The 7,500-nt window shown below is 46.3% G+C and overlaps 2 non-coding genes across 2 annotated transcripts; both read left to right on the forward strand.

Annotated features, from left to right (window-relative positions):
* Positions 1–2,047: 2,047 nt before the first annotated feature.
* LOC117165193 (small subunit ribosomal RNA) lies at positions 2,048–3,970 on the forward strand. The gene has a single exon (XR_004465847.2). It is a non-coding gene; the product is annotated as a small subunit ribosomal RNA (ribosomal RNA).
* Positions 3,971–6,731: 2,761 nt separating this feature from the next.
* LOC117162575 (5.8S ribosomal RNA) lies at positions 6,732–6,886 on the forward strand. The gene has a single exon (XR_013061580.1). It is a non-coding gene; the product is annotated as a 5.8S ribosomal RNA (ribosomal RNA).
* Positions 6,887–7,500: the final 614 nt, after the last annotated feature.

The raw sequence follows: 7,500 nt of genomic DNA on the forward strand, positions 1-7,500 counted from the left end.
GGACGTTGGAACTTAGAATTTTTTCGCACCGCCACGAAAGTACCGAAAGTTCAACTCGAAATAACTCGAGAAAAAGCGTTATAAGGTATCGAAATTATCAGTGAAATCGTTATGTTTCGACGAAATCTAGTCGAAAGTAGCGATTTCACTTTATTTTTTTAAAAAATTTCATCCACCGGACCAACATGACCGGGACGTTGGAACTTAGAATTTTTTCGCACCGCCACGAAAGTACCGAAAGTTCAACTCGAAATAACTCGAGAAAAAGCGTTATAAGGTATCGAAATTATCAGTGAAATCGTTATGTTTCGACGAAATCTAGTCGAAAGTAGCGATTTCACTTTATTTTTTTTTAGAATTTCATCCGCCGGACCAACATGACTGGGACGTTGGAACTTTGAATTTTTTCGCCCCGTTACGAAAAGGCCGAAAGTTCCCCTCGAAATAACTCGTTAAAAAGTGTTACGAGGTACGGATGTTTTTACATAAATCGTTATAACTCGATAAAATACGTCGGGATTAAGCGTTTATATCGTCGGCAGACGGATATAAAAACGTTCGGACCGACACGACCGGTCGTTGGAACATAGAAAAATTCCGACCCGGTACGTTGGGACTTAGAAAAATGCCGAGTGCGAAAAAGTTTTTTCGAGTTTACTCGGTTAAAAGCGTTACAAGGTATGAATTTTTTTGCATCAATCGACGTAACACGACAAAATACGTCGGGATTAATGGTTTATTTCCGTCCGAGAACGATTTTTAAAAACGGACCTATGCGGCCGGTCGTTCGAACTTGGAAAATTTTCGGACCGAACACTCTTTTCGAGTTAATTCGTTAAAAAGCGTTACGAGGTACGAATATTTTTACATAAATCGTTATAACTCGATAAAATACGTCGGGATTATGCGTTTATATCGTCGGCAGACGGATATAAAAACGTTCGGACCGACACGACCGGTCGTTGGAACATAGAAAAATTCCGAGCCGGTACGTTGGGACTTAGAAAAATTCCGAGTCCGAAAAAGTTTTTTCGAGTTTACTCTGTTAAAAGCGTTACAAGGTATGAATTTTTTTGCATAAATCGACGTAACACGACAAAATACGTCGGGATTAATGGTTTATTTCCGTCCGAGAACGATTTTTAAAAACGGACCTATGCGGCCGGTCGTTCGAACTTGGAAAATTTTCGGACCGAACACTCTTTTCGAGTTAATTCGTTAAAAAGCGTTACGAGGTACGAATATTTTTACATAAATCGTTATAACTCGATAAAATACGTCGGGATTAAGCGTTTATATCGTCGGCAGACGGATATAAAAACGTTCGGACCGACACGACCGGTCGTTGGAACATAGAAAAATTCCGAGCCGGTACGTTGGGACTTAGAAAAATTCCGAGTGCGAAAAAGTTTTTTCGAGTTTATTCGTTAAAAAGCGTTATAAGGTATAAATTTTTTTACGGCAATCGTTATATCTCCATTAAATACGTCGGGATTAAACATTTTGATCGATTTTTTCAAAAAATTAGCGTTCGCCGAACTTCTGCTTTCGCAGAAGTATTCGACGGGCCGGTAGAGCGTACTATCTTTGCGTAGTATGTCTTCTACCGAGAATGTTCTACCGAAAAGGAAGAATATTCTTACGGTATGTCCAGCGCGACGCACTGGGATACGCGCTTGTTCGTTCAGCGTGAGGTGTGTATACGTGCTTTACCGCTAAGATATTCTAAGAGTTGAGAGAGGAGGAGAGATATAAGTCTTTTTACACGAAGACAGCATTATAGAATGTTCCTTTAGAAGTATGATTCTTAAACATTTTATATAATACTATGAGAGAGAGAGAGGAGAAGTTGAGAATTACAAAGTGGCTGCGAGCGGCGTTCGAAGATTATTACTGAACTATGGGTGTATCTCGAACGTCGCTAAGAGATATATTTTATAATATATCTATCTTAAGAACGAAAAGTCTCGTCGTACGGTGCTTACGTCCCACCTACGACACGAAGAGAACTTAAACGAAATTTATAAGAATTGTTATACGAATAAGATCCCTGGTTGATCCTGCCAGTAGTCATATGCTTGTCTCAAAGATTAAGCCATGCATGTCTCAGTACATGCCGCATTAAGGTGAAACCGCGAATGGCTCATTAAATCAGTTATGGTTTCTTAGATCATACCTACATTTACTTGGATAACTGTGGTAATTCTAGAGCTAATACATGCAAACAGATTCCGACCAGAGATGGTAGGAATGCTTTTATTAGATCAAAACCAATCGGTGGCGGATGGCTCGTCTGTCCGTCCATCGTTTGTTTTGGTGACTCTGAATAACTTTGTGCTGATCGCATGGTCGTCTAGCACCGGCGACGCATCTTTCAAATGTCTGCCTTATCAACTGTCGATGGTAGGTTCTGCGCCTACCATGGTTGTAACGGGTAACGGGGAATCAGGGTTCGATTCCGGAGAGGGAGCCTGAGAAACAGCTACCACATCCAAGGAAGGCAGCAGGCGCGCAAATTACCCACTCCCGGCACGGTGAGGTAGTGACGAAAAATAACGATACGGGACTCATCCGAGGCCCCGTAATCGGAATGAGTACACTTTAAATCCTTTAACGAGGACCAATTGGAGGGCAAGTCTGGTGCCAGCAGCCGCGGTAATTCCAGCTCCAATAGCGTATATTAAAGTTGTTGCGGTTAAAAAGCTCGTAGTTGAATCTGTGTGTCACAGTGTCGGTTCACCGCTCGCGGTGTTTAACTGGCATTATGTGGTACGTCCTATCGGTGGGCTTAGCTCCTCGCGGGCGGTCCAACTAATATCCCATCGCGGTGCTCTTCACTGAGTGTCGAGGTGGGCCGATACGTTTACTTTGAACAAATTAGAGTGCTTAAAGCAGGCTACCTTCGCCTGAATACTGTGTGCATGGAATAATGGAATAGGACCTCGGTTCTATTTTGTTGGTTTTCGGAGCCCCGAGGTAATGATTAATAGGGACAGATGGGGGCATTCGTATTGCGACGTTAGAGGTGAAATTCTTGGATCGTCGCAAGACGGACAGAAGCGAAAGCATTTGCCAAAAATGTTTTCATTAATCAAGAACGAAAGTTAGAGGTTCGAAGGCGATCAGATACCGCCCTAGTTCTAACCATAAACGATGCCAGCCAGCGATCCGCCGAAGTTCCTCCGATGACTCGGCGGGCAGCTTCCGGGAAACCAAAGCTTTTGGGTTCCGGGGGAAGTATGGTTGCAAAGCTGAAACTTAAAGGAATTGACGGAAGGGCACCACCAGGAGTGGAGCCTGCGGCTTAATTTGACTCAACACGGGAAACCTCACCAGGCCCGGACACCGGAAGGATTGACAGATTGATAGCTCTTTCTTGATTCGGTGGGTGGTGGTGCATGGCCGTTCTTAGTTGGTGGAGCGATTTGTCTGGTTAATTCCGATAACGAACGAGACTCTAGCCTGCTAAATAGACGTAACTTATGGTATCTCGAAGGCCCCCGGCTTCGGTCGGTGGGTTTTTACTACCAACGTACAAACAAATCTTCTTAGAGGAACAGGCGGCTTCTAGCCGCACGAGATTGAGCAATAACAGGTCTGTGATGCCCTTAGATGTTCTGGGCCGCACGCGCGCTACACTGAAGGAATCAGCGTGTTTTCCCTGGCCGAAAGGCCCGGGTAACCCGCTGAACCTCCTTCGTGCTAGGGATTGGGGCTTGCAATTATTCCCCATGAACGAGGAATTCCCAGTAAGCGCGAGTCATAAGCTCGCGTTGATTACGTCCCTGCCCTTTGTACACACCGCCCGTCGCTACTACCGATTGAATGATTTAGTGAGGTCTTCGGACTGGTGCGCGGCCAATGTGATAAGCATTGCCGATGTTACCGGGAAGATGACCAAACTTGATCATTTAGAGGAAGTAAAAGTCGTAACAAGGTTTCCGTAGGTGAACCTGCGGAAGGATCATTAACGATACGATACCAAAAGAATTTGACTTGAACACATATAAAAACTATGAAATATATATCAATGGTCGGTAAGGAGCTGTACTCCTCCTGTATCGACGAAAGTATATACGACGTATTAACAAGCTATATACTTTAACAAACGAAAACGCCAGGGAGCTTGGCAACCTCCGTTGGCACGAATAGTAATATTCTTAAGGAGGAGACGACCCTCCAGCTACGGAATTATACGAAGAGAAGGTGGCACTCTCTCTCGATCATCGGGATGAAGAGATATGTATAAGTATAAAAACGAAATGCGAATGAAACTTATTCGAGGCGCCTGCGTGAGGTCGTAAACAGAAAGACCCGCCGTCTCCGAATAAAACATATATATATATGAAATTCTAATAAAAGGGAACTCTAGCTTCGAAAGAGCCAACAAAAGTTAAGGCTCGATATCAAACGAAAAAAATTACGATGGAAACCACGTGTAAAGAGAAATGCAGTCGTGGCGCCTGCGAGAGGCCGTACACAGAAAGACCCGCCGTCACGATCTCGTATTTCGTATTTGCATCGTGGAAACCGTACGAACGAATATAAAAGTCCATGCAAACTAATAAGAAAATCTCTAAAGTGCCTCGTGTCGGAGAGATCATGCTCGCCTATTCTCTTCTATGTTTCGTGGTCTGTGTTGCGTTTGTTCTCCTCCTAGCAACGGGACATATCGAAGACTCCTCTTTGGGATCGAACGAAGCGTCTAGAACGAGTCGACGAGAGCGAAAGAACTTGTAGCGAGTCGCGCAGAGCGAAAGGATACCGATATACATCTTCGAAGGTTCTCTTCGAAGATCCATGGATACCTTCTGCGTCGACTTCTCTCGTCTCTTTCATCGAAACTCTCGTCGTTCTCGAAACGTGCTTCCTACCCACAGGGCGTGTGCTCTTCGTGTGTCGTTTCGTTCGAAATAACGAAACCACGTGTAACATACTCGTGGATCGGGTAACCTAGAACGAAGACGCATCGCGTGGATGTTGGCCCGCTATGCGACGATGACCGATGATGATGATGATACGATGTCGATGTCGATGTCGACGACGACGACGATGAAGACGATGTGTAGCAACGATTCGTAACTAGTGTAGCCGAAGTTCGTTCAGAGGGGAATGCCGCCGGCTTCGAAGCCTCGATGTCGTGAGTCGGACACCCGTGCCGTCGCTAGAGTTTTTCAAACTCTGCTTCTGGATATTGGGACGAAAGACCGCTCGAGGACGACGACAGCCGTGCGTGCGTATCCCATCGAATTTTTTTACACCACCTGAACGAGACTAAAGTTTCGTCTAGTTGATCGTCTACCGTCGCATAATGTATATTATATACCGTTCAGAGGGGACCGGCTGTCTATCCTCGTTGTCGTGAGTCGGACACCCGTGCCGTCGCTAGAGTTTTTCAAACTCTGCTTCTGGATATTGGGACGAAAGACCGCGCGAGGACGACGGATTCGAGTTCCATCGAATTTTTGATGTACACACTACCTGAACGAGACTTAAAGTTTCATATAATATACCGTTCAGAGGGGACCGGCTGTCTTTCCTCATTGTCGTGAGTCGGACACCCGTGCCGTCGCTAGAGTTTTTCAAACTCTGCTTCTGGATATTGGGACGAAAGACCGCGCGAGGACGACGGATGCGAGTTCCATCGAATTTTTGATGTACACACTACCTGAACGAGACTTAGTTTCATCCAGTTTGTCGTCTATCATCGCATATATATAATATACCGTTCAGAGGGGACCGGCTGTCTATCCTCGTTGTCGTGAGTCGGACACCCGTGCCGTCGCTAGAGTTTTTCAAACTCTGCTTCTGGATGTTGGGACGAAAGACCGCGCGAGGACGATGGATGAGAGTCCCATCGAATTTTTGATTTACAAGACACACACACTACCTGAACGAGACTAAAGTTTCATCGAGTTTATCGTCGTCGCATAACCCGTTCGGAGGGAACCGGCTGTCTATCCTCGTTGTCGTGAGTCGGACACCCGTGCCGTCGCTAGAGCTTTTCAAACTCTGCTTCTGGATGTTGGGACGAAAGACCGCGCGAGGACGATGGCTGCGAGTACCATCGAATTTTTGTTTTTTTTTTTTTAAAAAAAACATCACCCGAACGGAGATGTGTTCTATCTTTCGTCGATTTTTCATGCTTTCAGTCGTCGCGTGGTCGCCATCCGTTCGGAGGGGATCGCCGGCTTCGAAACCTCGATGTCCTGAGTCGGACACCCGTGCCGTCGCTAGAGTTTTTCAAACTCTGCTTCTGGATATTGGGACGAAAGACCGCTCGAGGCGGACGGCCGCGCAAATCCCATCGAATCTTTACTATCACCCGAACGATGGAGAGATGCACGCGCGCTGTTTCTTGAATAATTGGACGAGAGAGTAGAATCAAACACATATAAAACATGGGCTAGCCACCGTCCTTACTCGTTCGCGAGATCGTGTGCTGTACAGAGGATTCAGAATCGGGTGTATATATCCCCGTCGTTTCCTGACGAACGGAGCTTCGATCTCGATGGTTGTTATATATCATAATGTACTTTACGCCCGGCCGGCGAACGCGCGTATCTTCGCGCGTTCGTCGGTTTCTTTTTTTTCGAACGTTTTTGTGTCGTCAATCCTATGGCGACTTCTGCGCGTTCGATTCCCGTTGGTCGAACGTGACGGAACTCGGCTTCGCTAGAACCGAGAAGAGTACATTTGAGTATTGAACTGTTGCAAAATTTATAAAAGATTACCCTGAACGGTGGATCACTTGGCTCGTGGGTCGATGAAGAACGCAGCTAATTGCGCGTCAACGTGTGAACTGCAGGACACATGAACATCGACATTTCGAACGCACATTGCGGTCCACGGATACAATTCCTGGACCACGCCTGGCTGAGGGTTGCTCACGTAAACCTAAGACTGTTTGCGTTGCGTATCGTTACTCTCCGTATCTGTCTCTCTCTGTCCCTTCTTGCCTTAACAACCCGCCGTCGTTCTTCTTTATATAAGAGAACGTTTCAGAGTCGGACGAAGGTACAAGAACGAGGATACGAATAAGAGCGGACGGAGAGAACATACGCGACGTACGAGCGATTGTTGGACGCTCGTCGGCGTTCGTCGCGGTCGTGCAGAGACCGTGCAAGTCGTACGCATGCTCGATATATAATCTATCGTGTTCACGGGAGACTACGAAACTCTACCTCTGTCTCTCTCTGTCCCTTCTTGCCTTGACAACCCGCCGTCGTTCTTCTTAAAAACTGTAAGAGAACGTTTCCGAGTCGGACGAAGGTATACGAAGGGATACGAATAAGAGCGGAGAGAACCGTCACGGACCTGCGTGAGTGCTCGCGGCGTCGTGAGTCGTCCTTACGAGGGCGACCGCCCGCTTATGCACCGCTTCGTGTATCGGTTATCGAACGTATATACTCGTAGTGTTCTCCTCGTGACCGATTTTTTTTTCATATCAGGCGATATATGCTACGTTTGCCGGTGTTCGACGCACGAAGGTCCGCGCCC

The sequence above is a fragment of the Bombus vancouverensis genome, unplaced genomic scaffold (genome assembly GCF_051014615.1).
Source record: "Bombus vancouverensis nearcticus unplaced genomic scaffold, iyBomVanc1_principal scaffold0063, whole genome shotgun sequence".
Taxonomy (NCBI): domain Eukaryota; kingdom Metazoa; phylum Arthropoda; class Insecta; order Hymenoptera; family Apidae; genus Bombus; species Bombus vancouverensis.